Source organism: Ailuropoda melanoleuca, chromosome 1 (genome assembly GCF_002007445.2).
Source record: "Ailuropoda melanoleuca isolate Jingjing chromosome 1, ASM200744v2, whole genome shotgun sequence".
Classification (NCBI taxonomy): Eukaryota; Metazoa; Chordata; class Mammalia; order Carnivora; family Ursidae; genus Ailuropoda; species Ailuropoda melanoleuca.
Genome location: NC_048218.1, coordinates 191,975,196 through 191,998,128, shown reverse-complemented (window position 1 = coordinate 191,998,128; position 22,933 = coordinate 191,975,196). Strand labels below are relative to the sequence as shown.

Here is a 22,933-nt window from a genome sequence, read left to right as displayed (position 1 = left end):
TTTGCTACCCAAAAAGCACTAATACTAGAAATGGAGTCTCTTATAATCTCAGCTCATCACCTCTAACCACCCTCAGGAACCATGGGTGTCAGAGAAAGTCACTGCTCCTATGTTTGCTGGAGGGAGGGGCATGGAAAGGGAGTGGTCAAAGATCAAAGCCTACCGTTCTCTCCAACCCTGGCCTTCATCACGACAGACATGCCTGACACCCAAGTCATGTGCTCTTCCTTTCATCAGAGCACCCATTCATCAAGAGCAGGGCCATGTCTGTTTAGGTGCATCAACCATGTCTGTTCATACTCAGTGAAGGGTACCTGGGTGGCTCAATCAGTTAAACAACTGCCTTCGCTCAGGTCATGATCCCAGAGTCCTGGGATCAAGTCCCACATCAGGCTCTTTGCTGCGGGGAGTCTGCTTCTCCCTCTGACCCTCCCCCCGCTCATGCTTTCTCTCTCTCTCACTCTCTCTCTGAGATAAATTTTAAAGATCTTTAAAAAAACAACAACAACAAATACTCAATGAAGGCAATGTGCAAGAACTAAGCTGCAGAACTTGGCAGTCAGGCTTGACAAAGAGTGTAGAAACCATAGCTTAGACCAATTTCCCACGTGCACCATGGAAGAAAGACTGGGCCACCACAGTGGCTTCAACTACTCTCACAGACATCAACCAGCACAGTCAGGATTTAGCAACCACCATGAATAAGAACCATTTATCAAGCATGCTAAGCAGTCTGGTGACACAGGGTCTCTCGAAAGAGGCTTAAATTCAAGATCCGATTGAGTTAAGGAATTTCAATGAAAGAGCAATAGTTTGGGACTAGAAACCTAATTTGGCCATTAACATGCTGTGATCTCCTTGGCCTCTCTATCTGAATCTGAAAAATGAGGGGACTTGGCAGTGAGGATAAATGAAATCATGTCTTCACTACTATTAGAACTCACTAGAGAGAGTATGGTACGTATGCAAGGTTGTATTACCAAGGACACACTCAGGTGCTTTCTAAAGTTTAATATTAACTAGTATTAACGGGTAATAGTTAACTATTTCGTATCTTCAAAACTATGTCAAGGAGAATGTCCTGGCATTAAAGGAATGGCCTATTCTCATCTTTAGCTGGATTTTCAGCATTTGCATTGGCTTCCTGATGACAGGAGGCATTACTAAGTCAGTTGGTCCCAAGGATATAGACTGACTTCCCTGTCTGGTAATGCTCACTTGCTTCTCTCTCTCTCTCTCTCTCTCTCTCTCTATCTCTCCCCCCCCATCTCCCCTCTCCCCTGCCCGTCTCTGTCAAGTTGATACTGGCAACACTTAAGCAGTTGTAGCCCCAACAGCCACAGCAGCCTCAACAGCAGAAAAGGCAGCGGTGAGCAGAGCATCAGAAGCTTTCCTTTCTCTTCATTTCAAGGAGTGAGAGACACAATGCCAACTGATGGGGAAGGGGCTGGCTGCTGTAGAATCTCAGCCCTCCTCCAGGAGCCTGGCACTGGGAATAGGAGTTGCCATGAATACACACACCAACAGGGCAACTTCCAGCTGGCACAGAGAGTAGTACCCTCAGCACTGTTGGGAGGCACTTGGAAGGAAGAGGCCAGAGCCAGCTTCTGGCTAGAGCTGAGATGTAACCATGACAAGAGTGGGGGATCTCAAAGCCATAAGGTAGCACCATGGAGTTGGACCCAGTCTCTAACAAGGAAATCCATCTGTCCCCGAGACTCAGGGAGGGGGAATCCTTTCCTGAAGGTCACATGGTGATGGAAAGGAAAAGCCAAACTTTTCCAAAGGACTTGGGCTCTGCTTCAAAGAACTGAAAACAGAGACAGCCAGCAAATAAACACAAGGCACCCAAAGTAAACAGATTCTCTCAGCCCGCTAGGTCTTGCCAACCTGAGCGGTGCTTCTGGACAAAGCACTCAACCAATATTATATATCCTCAGAGTACATAACATTTGGATAATGCATTAGATTTGAAAAAGGCTTCTAGAAAAGGCTTTTAGTATTGGTAGCTTTGCCCAAGATTGCAGACCCCACTTCCCACCAAACCATCGCCTATTGATGCAAACCACAACATCTCTTTGGACCTGGCTATTCCTCCATACCTCTTCCCAACATCACATCCCTGAAACCCCAGGCTCCAGAAGAGGGATCCCAGCCACACCCTTAACTCAAATCTGACCAAGATGCCCTCTGCCCTCTCCCAGCAAGCACTATGCTAAAACATTTGAGAAGCATGGTGCACCTGGGTGGCTCAGTCGTTAAGCATCTGCCTTCGGCTCAGGTCATGATCCCAGGGTCCTGGGATCGAGCCCCACATTGGGCTCCCTACTCAGCGGGAAGCCTACTTCTCCCTCTCCCACTCCCCCTGCTTGTGTTCCCTCTCTTGCTGTGTCTATCTCTATAAAATAAATAAAATCTTTAAAATATACATATATATGTGTATATATATATATTTTTTTCTGAACAGCAGAATATATTAAAAAAAAATCTGAGAAGCAAGCACCGAGAACAAGGTGCAGGAAGGAGGACTGTGAGACTGTCTCTCATAAACAAGCAGGGGGACTGAGGCAGGCAGGGGTTAATAGTGACCCCAGGAACCAGACAGCCTGGGTTCAAGAACTAGCTCCATTCTTCCCAGCTATGTACTTGTGCATGCATTATCTAACCTCTGTGCCTTAACTTCCCCTTCCAGAAAACAAAGATGCTAACAGCAGCACTGATGCCCCGGCAAGGTCAAGCCACTCAGGTAAGAGTGCAGGGCAGTGCCTAGCAGGTGTCTGGCCCCTAGCGACTGTGGAGCAGCAAACAGTTCTACAATGGGGGAAGAGGTCATTTCCACAGGCCAGGAGGAGGCCCACGGTCAAGGAGGAGAAGGTTCTGCACTGCAGAAGGTATAGTGAACAACCATTCTTCCTATATACTTAGCAAATTTCCTAAAAAGAAACATGCTTGTGGGCACACACAACCCCCACTGATTCAGGGTTCCCATTCTTTTACTGAAATTCCCCTTCTCCCTCTGGTCACCTAGGGGCCCCTGATGTTCTCATGACCCCTGGGCTCCTTGGTGAAATCAGGCTCTAAGCAAAGCAGGCAGGGGAGGCAGGGGGGAATCTCCTTTCCCTCACTCCTCCTTCCCAGCCCTCCAACTCTGGGCAGACCAGGCATCTTCCTCCCTCAGGTCCCCGACACCTGTTGGGGTGAGTGCCAAGTCTTCTCCCGCGCCAGCCCCTCCCTCCATCCTGGGATCCCCCTCCTGAGCAGTCCCTGCACCTGTATTTGTTAATCAAGCCACAGAGGACGCAGTAATTGCCCAGCGGAAAACACGGGTGCAGATGTTAGGGAGCGCCGGGGCAAAAGCACTAAATGAGATTCTTGTTTTCCAAACAGAGCCCGAGATTTAATTACAGCCTTTCCAAGTGCTTATTAAAAACCTTTATTTTTTTCCTTATTGTTTTCCTGCATGGCGCATATTGAATCAGCCGTCGCTGTTGTCTTGTTTTTGGAGCGTTCGTAAAAAGAACCGATGTGGAAAATTGCAAACACAGATTGTACCCAAACAATATCTTCTCCCTTTGCTTTTCTTTCTGGTCTTTCTTCCCGCTGAATAACAACATCGGGGGTAGTATTCAGCGCACATCCAGGCTCTTTCCCAACAGCCAAAGGGGGTCTTTTTGACAAGCAGGACCGCCCCTCCACCTGCCTGAGAACAGAGTGTGGGGCGACTGAGCTTCGCTCTGAGGCCAGTGGGAGCAGAAACACACAGCCTGCAGGAAAGGCAAGGGGACAGGTGAGTGGGAGACCAGGAATCACAGACCATCAGAGCCAAGAGGGCTCTCAGCAGGTGTGGCCATTATGTCCCCTGACAACTCTGGTCCCTGCAGGTAAAGTGATGGGGCCAAGACAAGGCCAGACCTCCTGCCCAACTGGCCTCGAGAATTTCCCACTGACATACACAGCTGCTCTTGCCGCCGGAAGGGCCCACACCCAGAAGGACCCATGGACTCTTCTTTTTGGCCCATAAATTTCCACATCAGAAAAGGGGGATGGTCTCTGGATGCCTTCTCAAGAGGAATATTCCATCTTGATGACCAGCTGCGCTCCCCATAAGTCACATCACTGCTCCAAGGGGACCAGGGCAGATATGGTGCCACCCAAGTGCTCAAAATTTTATTTGCCCACATACCTTAAAAAACTGCTGCCTTAAAAAACTGTTTCCCAGGCCTTTCTCAGAGGACCATTTCCACAAGACAAAGTCCAAAGGGTGCACCAGTAGAAAGAGACTAGAGCTCTCCAGGTATCTCCAGGTCTCCACCACATCTACCCTGCTACCCTCCCCTACATTCCCCACTCACTGTCACCACCACTGCCTCTTGGATCTGGAGCCCAGCTTCTGAAAAAGAGGTATCTTCTCACTCCATGGCACCTTCCCTCCCTGCTGCTCTACTGACAGGAATGGGGGTGGGGGTGCACTTAGTACCAATTCAGAGGACCAATGCATGCATGAGGGACGTTTCTCAGTGAACAATGTGTAAGATTCTGTCCCTTCCTTCTGTCCCCTGTTCCTGGTACTCCACCACCAGCAGCCAGCCTCCCTCCCTTCATTCTGGTCATGATCCCAAGTTGCCATATCAGGAAAACAAGGAAGAGGAAGGAAATGGAGCCTGTTCCCTCCATCCCTGCTCCATGTCAGAACCTTACTGAACTCAGACTCTGCCCAGGTCCCTCCCAGCAGAGGAGGGGGCCATCTCTGCTTAGATAATGGGGCTCAGGCCTCAGCCATGTGACTCCAGAGGAGAACTCTGGATTCCCTCCTAAAGTCCCTCCTGACCTCCTCCGCCCTCCAGATCCTATTTTTCAGCCTAACCTGAGGACAGGAGCTGAGGCAGAAGGGACCCAGGGAAGAGAAGGCAACTGGCAAATTCCTTCACCACAGAGTGGAGGCCACAAGTAGAACTCAAGGGTCATCTGTACCCACTGCACGGCAGGCAGGGCACCTCAGCCTTTGGGGCTGTGGGGCATACAGGAACCTGGGTGAAGTGTAGCAAGACCAACTACTTTGGAAATCTGGTGTTTCCGCTGAAACTCCCCAGGGCTAACATCCCCAGCCGAGTCACAGAACTCCGGAACAAAAAGACTGTGCCAGATGCTCCAATTGAGTCTCAATTTCCTTTTCTCCCTGCTACCTCCAGGGCTTGCAATGCTGAAAACTCCACCTCCCGGACAGTCTTGGAGCTTAGCTCAGGTTCTGCCACTTTGATGCACTTCTGCCAGATTTGGAGAGTGGTGCCCACAGGGACCATGTCACCACAAAGCTCAGACAAGCAGGGCCAGGCAGATGCAACTGTTGGTGGTGGCTGGACTCCAGGGTCCACAGTCACATCACCAGCTTCAAGGGTGTGGGGCAGCTGTGACAGTGACAGTAGAGGCAATCACGATGGCAGAAGCTTCTTGACCCTGGCCTTGACTTCATTCTTCTAGCTCTTCCAGTCATTTTGTAAAGTCCTAATTCTGTGTATAAAATTCCTTTCTGCTTGAGGGGCGCCTGGGTGGTTCAGTCAGTTAAGTGTCTGCCTTTGGCTCAGGTCAGTATCCCAGGTGCTGGGATCGAGCCCAGTGTCGGGCTCTCCGCTCAGCAGGAAATCATCTTCTCCCTCTGCCCCTTTCCCTACTCATTCTCTCTCTCCCTCTCTCTGTCTCTCTCTGTCTTAAATAAATAAAATCTTTTTTAAAAATTCCTTTCTGCTTGAAATACCTACAATGATTTCTGTTTCCCACCTCAAATGCTGACTGACACAGAGTCTCTACAGGTCTTTGTATCCATTTTGCAGATGAAGCTCAGAGAAGTGAACTGACTTCTCCAAGGTCCCACAGCACCTTAGAGACAGAGCAGGGACTGGATTCAACCTTCTACTCTAATCCAGAGTTCACATCAGTGGCAGGTGAGGAGAAAAATGGCTGTCTCCTTCAAACTCCCTTTCCTTGCTCGCCCAAGCCATGCCCCTGCAGCACCATGTGCGGGTGTGTGTAAATACCCAAGCACGGCTGTAAGTGTGCAGGCACACATGAACGCAGTACATGCCAGTACTGAGGCGCTTTGTCCCTGCAGCCTCCAAAGGCCCGAGTGGCTCAGCTGCAACCTTTGTGCTGCAGCTCTATTAAAGTTCTTTCGGGGAACAGGCTTTCATTTCATGGACAATTCAGAATCTCCGTTCAGAGGAAATTGATGTTTTGCCAGGCATTTTCCCACTTGAGAGATGGTCAGAACTTACGTTAAGAGCAGATAAAGACAATGTAAGTCAGCAGCTTAGAACAACAAATAAAAAAGCTGAACCAATGAATAAAGTCTCTGAAGGTGATGTAGCTAAAAAATGTGTCTTCCTCAGGAAGCTGTTAACAGCCTGTCACTTGGGGCCCAGGGGAGAGATCCACCAACCATAGTCAAACTCAGACGAGGTTCACACAGACTGATCCCAGGAGCTCTAGACATAGGCTTCCAGCTGGACTCCACTTGGACTTTAGAAAGTTGTGGCCAAGACTTTGGCTGGAGCAGAGCTTCCTTCCAAGAATGGAAACTCATCCACCCTAGGGAGATGACGATGCCCACTGGAACAGCAAACAGCGAAGGGTGTGTGGAGAAGGAGGGGGAATGGGAGGAGATCCCACCAGGGAGCAGTCCATTATTACTTTCTCCCCCCTCCAGTTCTCCTTTCTAAGATGTGGTATATTAGAAGAATCAACCTGGCCTGCTTCGAGAAGATTCCCCAGCTTTACCAGCCCCAGAGGCTAGGGCAGGCCATCTCTCAGCCCAAAGGGTGCCCTCCTACTCCAGCCCTCCCCTATCCTTCTCCAGACTCCACAGCTCCTTGAGCCCCAGAGTCCTTTGTCTTCAAGGCCAATGTACAGACCAGACCTACCCAGGGGAACACTTTGGTCAGACTTTATCAAAATGAAACAATTATAATAAGGATAATGTAGGATGCACAAATGCATTCATGTGTTCGTTATGTGTGTGTCCTTTCAGAATGACCTTTTATTCTGAGATTATTCCCCGCCTGAGAATAGTCCCCTTTTCACATTAAAATATCCTTTCTTGAGACACCTGGGTGGCTCAGTCAGTTAAGCCTCTGACTCTTGATTTCAGCTCAGGTCATGATCTCAGGGTCATGGAATCAAGCCCTGCACGGGCTCCACACTGAGTGTGAAGCCTGCTTGGGATTCTCTCTCTCCTTCTCTCTCTGTCCCTCCCCACCCTACTCTCACATGCTCTCTCTCTCTCTAAAAATACATAAACAAATAAGTAATAAAAAATAAAATATCCTTTCTTTTTTTTAGAGAAAGATTTATTTACTTATTTTAGAAAGAGAGGGCACACACACAAACGGGGGAGGGGGGAGGGGGAGAGAGAAGAGAGAGAGCAAGGGGAGGTGCAGAGGGAGAGAGAGAGAATCTCCAGCAGACCCCCACTGAGCATGGAGGACCCCCCGCAGGGTTCCATCTCACAATCCTGAGATTATGACCTGAGCCAAAATCAAGAGTTGAACACTGGATCGAGTGAGCCACCCAGGTATCCCTAAAATTTCCTTTCTTCTGTGAATAGGTAATAATAGTAATGGTGGTTTTATTATGGTTGCTGTTTTAAGGCCGTGTTTCTTTTCCTTTTTTTTTTTCTTCCAAATTTGTATTTAAATTGTGTTAACATGTAGTGTAATATTGGTTTCAGGAGTAGAATTAGTGATTCATCTTATATACGACATCCAGCGCTCAACACAAGTGCCCTCCTAAATACCATCCTTTTCTTTTTTTAAATTCTCACTTGACAGGAGCACCTGGCTGGCTCAGTGGGTAGAGCATGTGAGTTCAAGTCCCATGTTGGGTGTAGAGTTTGCTTTAAAAAGAAAAAAAATCTCACTTGACAAAAGAATTCAGTTCCCTCATATTAGTGCCAATTGGTAGGTTGATTGGTTATTTTTATTTTTTACTGGTCTATGCAGTATGGAGGCCACAATTCACCCTCCCTCCACCTTTGTAAGACTGATGCAGAGGCCCAGGGAAGGTTCTGGCCTTCCCTCCCTTCAGGGGCCTGCCTCCAGCACCTTTCTCCTAATTCGGCAGGGAGCCAGAACCGGGAGGCTACTGACCCTAGCCGCCCTCCTAAGAAAATGACGGGCACCTGAAAGCCCATCACATTCAGAGGGGCCCACCTTCATGTCCGCCTATGCCATCTCCTTCCAGACATAAACCAACAGCCTTGGCACAGTTCACGTTACTCATTGCCCCCAAGGAAGCTTTAAATTCTTACAAAGGGCTATCAGCGAGTGTGTGAGGTAGGAAGGCCATCTCAAAACCAAGCCTGTCCTCTCTTAAGAAGGCTCTAGGCTGAGTCAGGCACCAGCCAGGCAGGTAGAACACGTGTATGACTAGCCTCCTCTTTGCCCCTGCCCAAGCTCACCACTGCCCACAGGGTTCCCTCTGCTGTTCCCATCTGCCTCCAGCTTTATCCCTGTTTGTAATTCAAATGCACAATCAGCCAAAGAGAGGAGCACTCTGAGAGCTGCTTCCCTCCTGGAACCACCAATGCCCCAGAAAGCCCCAGAATCCTCACCACTGACCCCGTCATGTGGGAGCTGCAGCCGGATCCCTGAAGGACTCCTCCCACACTGGGCTCCTCCACCATCCCAGAGCCCCAGACCCAGGCAACTCAAGGCCACAAGAATGGGCTCTCCATATAGAAGGATCCCTGCTGAGTTTTTCCTACCCTCTTCCTACAGCCAACCACACTAGCAAGCTGCAAATTCTTTTATGCTTCCCCAAGGAGTGAATTAGACTACTAGGTATTCCAGGCCCAATTTTTTTATGTGAAATACATAATAACTCATTTAATGTGTACTATTCTTATTCCCATTTGATAGCTAGGAAACAGGCACAAAGACGTTAGGTAACTTGTCCAAGATCACACAGCTCATAGGTGGAGAAACTGGGATTTGAACCCAGCAGTCTGGCTCAAGAGTCCACACTCCCACCTCTGTCCTTGACACACGATGAGGCCTCTGGGACCCAGAATCTTGGACAAAGGTAAGACTCAGGAAAGACAGAAATCAAAGACCCATTTCATGCCAAGCCCCATGCAGGTCCTGCCGAGGGACCTCTTAGATTCTCAGGTACATGGAAGTGACTAAGTAGCTCTGTGAACTCTGTTAACCTGCTCCAGGAAGGATGTGAGAGACCTCTCTCCACTCAGCACCCTCTTGTCAATAAGACTTCCAGGGGGATCCCAGGAAATCCTCCACAGGCATTCTACAACTCTAGGGCAGATCTGAGCAGGATCTCCACCCTTCTCTCTGTGAAGGCCACCTTCCCAGACCCATCACAGCCTGCACTCACCTCCAGTACACCCTCAGGTGTCTCTGAGGCTCACAGAGTTTAGGGGACCACACAACAGCCAGTGGCCCACAGCAAGCCTCTGTGCAAATAAGAAAACAGAGTGAATAAAGTCCCACGGAACACCACTTGGTGAGCAGAATGCAGGCTGTGTTTCAACACCCTCTTGCTCCCAAGCAGGTTCCCCTGTGCACAACCATACACTTATTTGGGGGAAAGACATTCCAGGCAAAGAGAACAGCAAGAACAAAGTCAGGCTATTGTGTGACAAACAGATGTGGGGGGAAATGGGAAAGCCAGAAGACAGTGTAACTGTCAAGAAATGAACAAGACCTGGACCGGGGTGGGTGGAGGAAAGAGTGGGAAGGGGTCAGAATCTGGATATACTTTGAAAGTAGACCTGGTGACTGGATGTGGAGAATGAAAAAAGGAGTCAAGAAAGATTCAACGATTTTTGGCCTGAGCCATGGAAAGATGGACTTGCTATTTATTGCACTGAGAAAACTAGAGGAGGGGCAGGTTTGGAATGGAAGATGCAAAGTCAGAATTTGTCATGGTAACTCTGGAATACCTAGTAGATATCTAGCACAGGTGTCAAACAGTCAGCTGGATAAAAATACACACCTGAGGGGCGCCTGGGTGGCACAGCGGTTGAGCGTCTGCCTTCGGCTCAGGGCGTGATCCCGGCGTTGTGGGATCGAGCCCCACATCAGGCTCCTCCGCTATGAGCCTGCTTCTTCCTCTCCCACTCCCCCTGCTTGTGTTCCCTCTCTCACTGGCTGTCTCTATCTCTGTCGAATAAATAAATAAAATCTTAAAAAAAAAAATACACACCTGATGCAGTATGGAGTGGTCAGCATAAAGCTGGCACTTTCATGAGACTAAACGAGGTCACCAAGGGAGACAGCACAGACAGAGAAGAGACCAAGAACTGAGCCATCAATGGCTGGAGGGACGGAAGATAAGGAGAAACCAACCAGAGTCGGAAAAGGAGCAGCCAACAAGGTAGATGGTGTACAGAAGCCACACTAAGGGTTCAAAGATGAGAGAGCTGTCAGCAGTGGCCAGTGCTGCTGATTGCTCAAGACGAGGAAGAAGGCCTGGCCACCGGACTTCGCTAATGCTTTTGCCTTGGACGAGATCACTTAACTTTCCAGGTACTATTTTCTCCATTTGTCCAACAGGGATAGCATAGTACCTATCTCATCAGGTGGCTGTGATGAGCTGTTATGTTGAAAATAGAAAGTAACTCCAAGTGCCTGTCACTGCGCCTGGCAATGGCAAGTGATAGTTACAAGTAAGTATCATTAGATATTCAGCTAGTTCCTCTCCTCCTCTACTCTTCAAATGTCAAAAGAAGGAAAATGAGGGAGGCGGCAGGTTCCCTGTAGGCAGGAAAGAGAACCCCCTTTTTAGGATTCTAGCTACTACTTGCTTCTTTTTCCCAGGCTTTAAAACATTGTTTGGAAGCCTTCTCCCCAGGATGTCATCAGGCCCTACAAGGGGCATGAGGACCAACAGGGGGACAAGGGAAGTATAACCTCGGGGAGAACTCCAGCAATGCACTGGAACTCATGAGCACTGGGACTGCTAGAGCAGAGCAGTGGTGGATCAGAGCACAGGGAGGGGTGTGGGATGTGGAGAGAGGGGGCAGGGAGGACAGGCTTTCCTGGAGGATAGGAGACCTCACAGAGCCCAGGGCCCAGTGTGTCGCCACTACACTACCAGTGGGCAGTACCAGGGTACTCCCATAACCTCCCCAGCCCCTCCCAGCAAACTCTCTCCTGGTCTCCAGTGACAATGCCTCATGGCTTATGATGTGCCTGCTGCCCCACCCCCAGCACCTTCAGCACCCTCCTTGCCCTTCAGATCTTAGCGCACAAGCCACTTTGTACATCCCACACGTGGGGCGGGGCCCAGGCCCATTCTTTACTGCCTTGTGGACTTCCAGTTCCCATGGCTACCACAACCCCCCCTAGCAGGTCAGAACTGAGACCTGCCTTCTCCCAGGGCTGCCCGGCCGCACTCTCGAGCCTGACAGAGACATGTTATTAGGCATACAGAACTCCCCTTTCCTCTGCTCTGGGTTAAGGTGGCTCAGAGTCACAGGGGCCTCTTATCTGAGCCAAACGCCTTAGCTCATCACAGCATTTTTGCCCGATTACCTCCAATCTGCCAAACCAAACCCAAACTTGCTCTGGGTTGCCACGGCAACTCATTTCACCATCACGTGCGCCTTGACCCTAGGGCTAAGAGACTAGGGTTTGCGCTTTCAGCTCTTTGGGACGACACCGAGGCCCCTAGACAGCCAGGACACTGAGGTGAAAGCACCTATGGAGCTGGCGCTGACCCTGCTGGAAACGTCTTCAATAAAATATTCCTGCAATAAAAAAATCCACGTAGGCAGGTAAGAAACAAGACATTTTCCAAATCTGCCTACTTTTCTCTGGTCCTGTCAGGCACCAGCCCAGTCCAGGCCACCAGCTTCTCTCCCCTGGACTAGGCTAATGGCAGACAGGACCAGAAGAATGTGGGAGTAGCTTCCGTATGGGTCCCCCTGACTCTAGGAGCGGCCCTACAATCCCTTCTCCACCCACAGCCACAGATCGTTTTGTAACGGAAATGGGTTCTATCAGCCCCCGCTGCGCACCTTTTACCTGCTGTTGCATGTGCTCTTGCTGTCTGAGCCCTGGGGGGGGCGGAGAGGGATAAGAGATGTCCAACCACACCAAAGCACATGCAGCCCCCCTCCTCCTCCTTGGAAGGAATGAGCTCCGGCACCCCCTCAGGCAGGCACTTCCAGTCTCTACAGCTGATTCCCTGGGAGCCACCCTCACTTCACTCAGATTCAGGGACACATTTTTCATGGAGAGGGGACAGAAAATCCACAGCACTCTCCTACCAGGACTTTAACTCCATATTTCTGAAAATTATCTGGACTTCTCCCTTGTCTGTTGCTTAAATAAACTGGAGGTAGGAATGAAGGTGGGATAGTAGTTGGCGATAGGGCCTTCTGGAAGCTTCTGTAAGAATGGTGGGAGTACCTATTATTTTCAGGGTTGAGGCCCTACCTGCAATTCTGCAAGCCGAGGCAACTGGAGAAGGATCATTGGGCAAGTTCTTACATTGCCTCTCTGGAACTGAAGTGATGTCGTGACAGTCACCCATGCAGAGGTGCCCTCCCATTTCCATGTCCTGTCGTTCTGTCAGTCAGTCAGTCAGTCACACATGGAATTTCTCAGCTCTGTGTCCTGCAAGAGGCTTAGTGTTAGAGACACAGAAGTGAATAAAGACAATCATCCCTGTCTTCAGGGAACTGATGGTCAGATGGGGATGCAGACCGGCTAATCTACGTGATAGGACCTGAAGGAGGGGAAGGATCAAGCACGGGATAGCGTGTAGGCACCCAGCTTAGCTAGGGAGGGGAGTGGTATCAGGGAAGTCTCTCCAGAGTAAGTGGTAACTAAGAGGGGCCCTGAAGGCTGAAGAGGAATTAGCTAGGCAAAGGCGTAAGATATCTAGGCCAAGGACACAGCACTTGCAAAGGCCCAGAGGACAGGGAAAAGTATGTTTGGGCAATTACAGGAACTTCAGAGTGGCTGGATCACACCAAGCAGGGCAGGGGTGAGGGGTGAGGGATAAAAGGATAATTAAGACTGGAGAGTTGGCCAGAGCCTGATCATGAAGGGCCTCATCCCAGGACAGGACTTTATCCTGAGGACAATAGGCAGCTTCTGGAGAGTGTCTAGCAGAGGCCAATAAAACCCTCTCTCCAGCTACAAAACAGTGCATGGATATGGGTGGAGAAGGGACTGTAGGGCCTCTCCTGGAGTCAGGGAGACCCATCAGGAGGCTGCTCCCACATTTTTCTGGTCCTGTCTGCCATTAGCCTAGTCCAGGGGAGAGGAGCTGGTGGCCTGGACTAGGGCTGGTCCCAGACAGGACCAGAGAAAAGTGGACAGATTTGAGAAACGTCTTGTTTTTTATTGGCTTATGCTGTTCCTGGAAAAGCAGCCAGGCCCAGCACCACTGCAGCAGTGTGCTCTGGCAGAAGGGCAGCAGGAACGCTGACTTGGAGGAGTGGTGGGATGAGTGTATGCCAAGCTGCCTTCTATTCCGTAAAGGGGCTGGAAAGCCAAGCTCTGTGTCAGATGGTATCAGGGGATGGGACAGGAGACTCGTCCTGGTTTCTCTGTATCCCTCTCAATTCAGATTGTTCCATAAACCAGATCCATCAGGAAAGAACATAATTTGTACCTCATGCATGTCTGGAGAAATGAGGGCACTGGGGAACCATGGAAAAGTTCCTCCCAAGGTCGGGAGATGAGCTTCTAGGCTCCTCCTCTTCCTCTCTGCCCCATCGCTCCCCTCCCCATGTTATTTTGATTGTAAATTATTAAACATCTGGATCAAAGTTCAGCACCGAGGTCAGTCATGCTAATGCTAAATCTACACCACTGCCACTTCTAAATAACCAGAGAAGACGACAGAATGGGCGCAACATCTGGCTGGGCTGTTGTCTTCCATTCTTCATTAGAATGTGTGCTTTGGCCTCCTGAAGGCACAGCACACACTCAAATGCAAAACAAGGCTGACTTAGCCAGCACACATGGCACCCCCAGCACTCCTCCGCTTTGGACAAGAACACAGCTCACAGCTCTGAATCTTGAAATTGTATTTCGACCCGGGCTGCCTCCACATCAAGCCCCAATCCAAGAGTAAAATCTCATTCCCTTTGGTTCCTAAAATGGTCTGTTTTCCTCTCTCCCCTCCTCCCTTGTTCCTCTTTCAGCTCCTTGGGTCTAAATATTTATGACGTCATGACTCATTAACATTCCTCCCAGGACATCTTTAATAAATACGCTAAGGGGGGAAAGCCTCTGCTTGAATATTAAATATTAAATTTATAAGACATATAATCCTAATTAAGTTGAATTTAGTCTTGTGCATTCGATTAAGAGAATGGGAAAGGGAGCAGCAGCCACCAAAAAGCCCAGGAACCCGGCTGCAGGCCCAGCCNATAAGACATATAATCCTAATTAAGTTGAATTTAGTCTTGTGCATTCGATTAAGAGAATGGGAAAGGGAGCAGTAGCCACCAAAAAGCCCAGGAACCCGGCTGCAGGCTCAGCCATTTTTTTTTTTAAAGATTTTATTTATTTATTTGACAGAGATAGAGACAGCCAGCGAGAGAGGGAACACAAGCAGGGGGAGTGGGAGAGGAAGAAGCAGGCTCATAGCGGAGGAGCCTGATGTGGGGCTCGATCCATAACGCCGGGATCTAACGCCGGGATCACGCCCTGAGCCGAAGGCAGATGCTNCAAGCAGGGGGAGTGGGAGAGGAAGAAGCAGGCTCATAGCGGAGGAGCCTGATGTGGGGCTCGATCCATAACGCCGGGATCTAACGCCGGGATCACGCCCTGAGCCGAAGGCAGATGCTCAACCGCTGTGCCACCCAGGCGCCCCTCAGCCATTTTAAATTCTAGCAGTTCTATCCTCTGCTCCTTGGGACATACAGTCCAACAGCATCTCTGGGGCCAAAGCCAGTCAGCCAGGTAGGCTCAGAAAGGATTCCTCTTCCACTCAATCTCAATCCTTGCAAATAGGCTGGACCCCAACACTTGATGTCTAGCTAGAGAGATGGAACCTCCAGCATCTCAAGGAATCTGGGGAGCCTGACCTCGTAACCGCACCCCAAAGGTGAGGTCTCCAGCCCCTGGGACAAGCCACCCTACCCTAGAGCCACCCCCCAGGACACCCATTTTCCAGGCTTCCCTCCCCACAAAGATACCAAGGTGCCCTTGAGTTTATATAGTTCTGGGTTACAGCATTTCATGATGGTATCTGCTCAAAGCATTTTCACTGTTGTTAAGGCCTGCTCCTCCCTGGCTTATTTAATATTCCTAAAGGGTCCCTCCCACGGTACCCCTTCCCATCCCTCACACACACCTCCTGGGCCAGTCTGTGCCACCTACTCTTTGCCTGGAAAGAGTCATGCCTGTGGCATCACTCTCTTATTTACTCAACCCAGATTTTCTGAAGCCCCACTATGTACCCAGTCATCTTTCAAGTTCTACAAGGGACACCAGAATAAAATAGGTCCTGCCCTCTGAGAGCCAGCTGTCCATCGCCTGAGTTGAGAGAAAGGGTGACCCATTAGACCAGGACTATGGGTTCCCTGTGGGAGGGGCATGGTGGAAGGAGAGCCAGAGAGAAACCTTCCAAAGCACAGGCCCAGTGCAGCACCCTAACCAGGTGCCAAGGTCTGGTGCCAACGGTGGTGCTAAGGGACCAAGTGCACTGAAGGGATTGGAGCAAATAGGAAGAGTTAGGAGGAGGCTTCTCAGTGGCAGGGGAAGTTGAGTGGATGCGCATGAGTGGGCAAGGCCTCGAGAAACAAAAGGGACAGAGGCATTTCAAAGGGTGTCAACCAATGCAAAGGGAGAAACCTGAAACAGATATGACACAATCAGTTCACTCAGATAAGGTTATGTTCCATGCTGGGAAGCCTGGTGGGGCTAGCCGTGGGGCACAGAGGGCAGGAGCAGTCTTCCTTCTGGTCCCTCCAAGGGCTTCAGTCACTGCTGGAGAAAAGACTCTGACTTTGTAAAGAAAAGCCTCTGCCTACCTGTGCCCTCACGTGACATTGCTCATCTGGCGGCTGCTTTCCAGGTAGGTAATCGATGGGAAGTGGCTGCTTGCGTATGCTAGCTTTCACTGGTAATGGGAGAGTAAACAGCCTCTGGCCCTTTCTGCAAAGGAGAAAAGCAGAAAGTGCTCTGAATTCCAAATGGAAAAACAGATCAACGAAAGGGTGGGGCATCCAAGAGACACAATGGGGTGGTCAGGGGCTTCTGCTCCCGGGGACAAGGGATCCAGGAGGTCCCTGCTGCTCAAAGCCAAGCGGGGGCAGGGGGTCAAGGTGCAATGTTGCCATACTCAGGGGGGGAAAAAAGGGAACAGAGGAACTACTGCCCTCTCCGGGAACAAGGGAGTGCAGGGAGAGCTCAGCTTGGGCAAGAGCTTGGAGCTGATGAAACCCAAAGAAAATACAGTGCCAAAGAGAAGCAGGATCTGGTCTGGGATGGGGCTGGCTTTGGGTAGCTGGAACAATACTCCAGGAGCTAAGGCTTCTCTGCACAAGACCTGTAGAATGACACCTCTTTCTCATGCACCTGTAATGCCCACCCAGCAGCAGACTGGGTGAAAAGTGAAATCAGTGGTATGATCCCAGCAATGCTTTATAAATATGCATGGGAAAAACACTGGAAGGAAACACACCTAAACGTTCGCAGTGCTTATCTCTAGGTCATAGAATTGTGGGTGATTTTTATGTATCTTCCCGATCAGCCCCCGCCCTTAATTACTTTATTACTCTTAAGAGTCTGTATGCTATAGATCCTTAAGCCTGCAGGCCCTTGTTGCATTTTCAATGACCAGTCTGAAAGCATTCTGTCGATAACTTCTTAGGAAAGAGTGAAGAGCAGACAGACACAGGCTGCGACCACAGGAAGCAGCTCTAGACGCATAGGGGACAGGCGGCTGCAGGCTGGACACAGGGTCAGCTGGTCAGTACCCTCAGAGCCGGGCCCAGCGCCATACGTGAAGACTGCAGGTGGAGAGCACACCAAAAGAGGGAGACTTTGCTAAGAACAGGGAGGAGCCAAGAAGGCTAAGAAAGGAAAGCACCGATCTCAAGAAATACGGCTTGAAAGGAGCTGATGCTGGTCTAGGAAGGGAATCTGATATATAGAGAAGGGGCATCGTGGGGTATAGGATTAAAGGCACACATGCAAGAGTGGGAGATGCGCCTGCATCTATCTGGTGGGAGACACAGCAATTAGCCCTCAGGAAGGAAGGAGAATATGAGGGTGGGAAGGGCGGGGACAGAGTTGAGCCTTTCCCAAGTTCATCCATCAGAACCGTGCTTATCTGAGCTAGGCTCCACCGGGAGCTGGCAGAGACACCCAAGGCCTTCTGGCATTTCCTCGCATGTCTGCATCTATTATGTTTGCTGATGTTCTCGAGGAATTGGATTTTAGACTCCTGGGTGGGAAGAGACAGTGATAACAGGATTACAGCTCTTCTTGTGCCTTCAACATACACACACAGAGACTCATAGCAGGAAGGTGAGATCCTGCAGGAGCCGGCTCTGAGCAGCCTCAGGGTCCCCTTACCCCAGAGACACCTCACGGCATACATGTGAGCAGCAGCTTCCCAAAGCTGTGGCCTCTGTGGTCATCCTGCAGGGCTCCTGGGTCCTCTCAGAAGCCCCTCCCTCATCTTCTGGCCCCCAAGAAGCAGCTTCAAGGTACAATGGGGAGGTTGGATGGGGGGATATGCCAGAGTTGTCCCTCGCCACCCATACCTTGTGACCTCAGGACTGACTTGGCTTGGATCAGTGGCACCCAGGCAGACAAGCTTGCCAACAGCCCACTTCAGCATCAGAGATGGCACAGGTGGTAGACAGCTCTGCATTCATTCATTCATCCCACAGATTTTTATTGAGTGTGGGCCACTGATGGAAAAGGTCACTGTCCTCATTGAGCTCAAATTCTAGTGGGAGACACAAAACACAAAATAAGCCTAGACGTGAACAAAATCTTATCTCCCCAACCTCTTAAGGTTGGGCTGTCCCAGGGCTCAGTCCTTGGGCCTCTCCTCTCCTCTTGCCTTCTCTGTCTCTACCCACTGATGAGTGCCCTGGTGTCTCCCCTAAACCCAGACTTATATCCAAATGTCTATTCAACATTGCCACTTGGATATATATAAAATTATTTCAACTTAACACATTTAAAACTAAATTCCTAATCCTCCCCTTCTCAACCCTCAATTTGTTCCCCCCATAAGTCCCCCATCTCAATTCATGACAATGCAATCCTTCTAGCTGCTGAGGCCTAAGACCTTGAAGTCACCCTTGACTACCTGCTTTTTCTCACACCCCAGATCCAGCTTGTCAAGAAATCCCACTGGCTCTACCTACAGAATGTAATCAGAATCCAGTCACTCCTCCTCACTCCACCACCTTCTCTCACCTGGTTCACTGCAATGGACTCTGAAATGTTCTCTCTGCTTCCAGGCCTGCCCCTACAGTAGTTCTCAACCCAGCAGCCAGAGGGATCCTACATGGTGGCTGTCACACCTCAGGAATTGCCCAGAAGTAAACAGTTACTTGCAGATGGCCAGGCAAACAGGGATGGTCCAGGATCTAACACTAATCCTCATGTAATGGGGGCAGAAGAGGCCCTGGAGAATGTGCTGTTGCTTTAGGGACCAGCCGAAAGAGTTTTGTCCAGAGGGCAAGCTCCATATCTCAGGGACATGAACATCTCCAGCAGACGTCCAAATAACAGCAAGTAGAAGAAATTCCGAGGCACAGATATGGGATGTTCTAGGGAAAAGGGCACAACACGGGGACACTTGCTCAGGTGAGTCCCAGCAAGCAGGAAAGCAGCACGGAGAGGAAAGGGGTCTTAGACAAAATCACTAGCCCACTTGAGATTAGAGCCCCTAAGGAAATCCCCCACGTCACTTTAATGTTGACTTACTCCAACCCCAAAGGGAACTAAGTCTCCCTTTATGCCCCTGTCTCAAAGAGCCACAATCAAAACTGAGACCAAAGATGGGGAAGGATATGATGCCATAAAAGGTAAAAGACTGACGCCTGAAATCCTAACACTCATTGCTTGAGCACACACAGGTCAGGACTGCCTGACTTTTCCTTTAAGATGGTTATCAGCAGGGGTGCCTGGGTGCCTCAGTGGGTTGGGCAACGGGTTCTTGGTTTCAGCTCAGGTCATGATCTCAGCATTGCTAGATCAAGCCCCACGCCAGGCTCTGTGCTCGGCATGGAGTCTGCTTGTCCCTTTCCCTCTGCTCCTCCTCCCGCTCGCTCTCTCTCAAATAAATAAATAAAATCTGAAAAAGAAAAAAAAAAAGATTGTCAGCAGCATCTTCTCATCTCCCAGGCCTCCAAGNGATAACAGGATTACAGCTCTTCTTGTGCCTTCAACATACACACACAGAGACTCATAGCAGGAAGGTGAGATCCTGCAGGAGCCGGCTCTGAGCAGCCTCAGGGTCCCCTTACCCCAGAGACACCTCACGGCATACATGTGAGCAGCAGCTTCCCAAAGCTGTGGCCTCTGTGGTCATCCTGCAGGGCTCCTGGGTCCTCTCAGAAGCCCCTCCCTCATCTTCTGGCCCCCAAGAAGCAGCTTCAAGGTACAATGGGGAGGTTGGATGGGGGGATATGCCAGAGTTGTCCCTCGCCACCCATACCTTGTGACCTCAGGACTGACTTGGCTTGGATCAGTGGCACCCAGGCAGACAAGCTTGCCAACAGCCCACTTCAGCATCAGAGATGGCACAGGTGGTAGACAGCTCTGCATTCATTCATTCATCCCACAGATTTTTATTGAGTGTGGGCCACTGATGGAAAAGGTCACTGTCCTCATTGAGCTCAAATTCTAGTGGGAGACACAAAACACAAAATAAGCCTAGACGTGAACAAAATCTTATCTCCCCAACCTCTTAAGGTTGGGCTGTCCCAGGGCTCAGTCCTTGGGCCTCTCCTCTCCTCTTGCCTTCTCTGTCTCTACCCACTGATGAGTGCCCTGGTGTCTCCCCTAAACCCAGACTTATATCCAAATGTCTATTCAACATTGCCACTTGGATATATATAAAATTATTTCAACTTAACACATTTAAAACTAAATTCCTAATCCTCCCCTTCTCAACCCTCAATTTGTTCCCCCCATAAGTCCCCCATCTCAATTCATGACAATGCAATCCTTCTAGCTGCTGAGGCCTAAGACCTTGAAGTCACCCTTGACTACCTGCTTTTTCTCACACCCCAGATCCAGCTTGTCAAGAAATCCCACTGGCTCTACCTACAGAATGTAATCAGAATCCAGTCACTCCTCCTCACTCCACCACCTTCTCTCACCTGGTTCACTGCAATGGACTCTGAAATGTTCTCTCTGCTTCCAGGCCTGCCCCTACAGTAGTTCTCAACCCAGCAGCCAGAGGGATCCTACATGGTGGCTGTCACACCTCAGGAATTGCCCAGAAGTAAACAGTTACTTGCAGATGGCCAGGCAAACAGGGATGGTCCAGGATCTAACACTAATCCCCATGTAATGGGGGCAGAAGAGGCCCTGGAGAATGTGCTGTTGCTTTAGGGACCAGCAGAAAGAGTTTTGTCCAGAGGGCAAGCTCCATATCTCAGGGACATGAACATCTCCAGCAGACGTCCAAATAACAGCAAGTAGAAGAAATTCCGAGGCACAGATATGGGATGTTCTAGGGAAAAGGGCACAACACGGGGACACTTGCTCAGGTGAGTCCCAGCAAGCAGGAAAGCAGCACGGAGAGGAAAGGGGTCTTAGACAAAATCACTAGCCCACTTGAGATTAGAGCCCCTAAGGAAATCCCCCACGTCACTTTAATGTTGACTTACTCCAACCCCAAAGGGAACTAAGTCTCCCTTTATGCCCCTGTCTCAAAGAGCCACAATCAAAACTGAGACCAAAGATGGGGAAGGATATGATGCCATAAAAGGTAAAAGACTGACGCCTGAAATCCTAACACTCATTGCTTGAGCACACACAGGTCAGGACTGCCTGACTTTTCCTTTAAGATGGTTATCAGCAGGGGTGCCTGGGTGCCTCAGTGGGTTGGGCAACGGGTTCTTGGTTTCAGCTCAGGTCATGATCTCAGCGTTGCTAGATCAAGCCCCACGCCAGGCTCTGTGCTCGGCATGGAGTCTGCTTGTCCCTTTCCCTCTGCTCCTCCTCCCGCTCGCTCTCTCTCAAATAAATAAATAAAATCTGAAAAAGAAAAAAAAAAAGATTGTCAGCAGCATCTTCTCATCTCCCAGGCCTCCAAGAGGGGTGGTGAAATGAAATGGCCCAAGGCTGCCTCCAACCCCTTTTCCCATGCCCCACTCCCTAAGAAAAATAAACAGGAACCAGGGTGGGGCCAAGAGAAAGGAGGCACATGCAGGAAAGCTCAGGCTTGGACACGAGGAAACTGACTTGATTTCCTGGGACCTGGAGTTCTAAGAGGTTTTAAGGCCAAATCTCTATCATAATAGCCAATAATGCATATTTGTGGGTTACATAATCGACATGTATCTCCCTACAGAACCTGGCGGAGAAGCCATAGCTTGATGTCTGGCTGGCTCTTCCCTGGAGTTACATCCGATGCTTGCAGGATAAGGCCTGGTGCGTGTTAGGCCTGTCTGCCTATCCAGTTAGAAAACCAGATAATGGGGAATGAGTCTGCGGTCGATTATTCTCTGATAGTCAATGCCACATCCATTTGCCTTAAACTCCCCTCTGAAGCACCAAATGCAAATATACAGACACTACAAACCACAGCTCCCAGGAGTCTGTCTGTCTCTGAGCTAGAAGTAGCCTCCCCATGCTGGCTCCTGACACCACCCACAGAGCAAACCCTATGTCTCTCTGCTCCTACTCTCAACTCTAAGGCTCACCCCCACCTTCCCTACCACCTCCCCGCCCTCCACTTCCTGCTTCTTAGGTTGCCCAGAGCAACAGTGTGTGTGGTCAACACCATCTCATTCAGAGGCTGTCTTCAAATATTCATCTCCTGAGCATCTTGGAGAGGACATGTGGGTAGGCGATGGTGTCTGGTGGCCACTTGCTCTGTTTTCTCTCCAGCCTCCACCCTAGCTGCCCTGAAAATCTCTGAACTCCCACATTGGTTAATCAGTGAGGCCTGGCAGAGCCAGCCAAAGACAAAACCACACCTGCTTGGTCGGGGGTGGGAACCCCATAGGATGGGGCTGCAGAAGGGCAGGAAGTTACTGGAGTGGCCATTTCCCAAGGCCTACTGTACCCAGCCATGCCTTCCTTCTGGCCGTGCAAACCCCCAAAGGTGGCCACAATTATTCACCCAGAGGACAGTGCCCTTCTGATATACTTCGTGTGTGTGTGTGTGTGTGTGTGTGTGTGTGTGTGTGTGTGTGTGTTCCTGCATGTGGGCACACCAGTAGGGGAGGGAGGATTGAGCACTGTTATCAATATTGTCCGATGTAATCATGCTGCATTGGGAGGCATCCAGTCTCCAAACAATTGTAGAATAAAAATGTCCACATGTAAACTTGACCCAGGACATAACTCATCAAAATGGAGGAAAAAACCTTGCTAGCCACATGATTTTTATCCTCCATGCCAACATTAATTTGAATGTAGGGAAAGCCTTAACACTCACAAAGTCAGGAGAAACTTTTCCTGGACAAAGATACTCTAATCAGCTGTCTGCTTGAGAATAATTTTTAGATTAGCTGGGACATTTTATTTATCATTGTTTAGAAGTGAGTGCAGTCTTGAAAGAATAGCAAATGATATGCTCTAGATAAACTTCCTATTTCTTCATTTTTTTGACACTTATTGGTACATTGTATCAAGGCATGAGAAATATAAAAATAAATATGGTAAGGTCCTTGCCTGCACCGTTTTCTATCTTCAAAAAGACCGGTCAGAACTTTCAAAAAAAGTATTCAAATCAGATATCGGACACCATGTAC

The 22,933-nt window shown here is 49.7% G+C and overlaps 1 long non-coding RNA gene across 1 annotated transcript in view; it reads right to left on the bottom strand.

Annotated features, from left to right (window-relative positions):
* The window catches only part of LOC117801024, a 35,401-nt gene extending 17,545 nt beyond the window's left edge, over positions 1–17,856 (bottom strand). Inside the window, exons 1-2 of the long non-coding RNA XR_004623344.1 lie at positions 17,747–17,856; positions 16,007–16,130 (exon numbers count right to left, since the gene is read on the bottom strand). This is a non-coding gene — a long non-coding RNA (uncharacterized LOC117801024). The remainder of the gene's footprint in view (positions 1–16,006; positions 16,131–17,746) is intronic.
* Between the last annotated feature and the right edge of the window lie 5,077 nt (positions 17,857–22,933).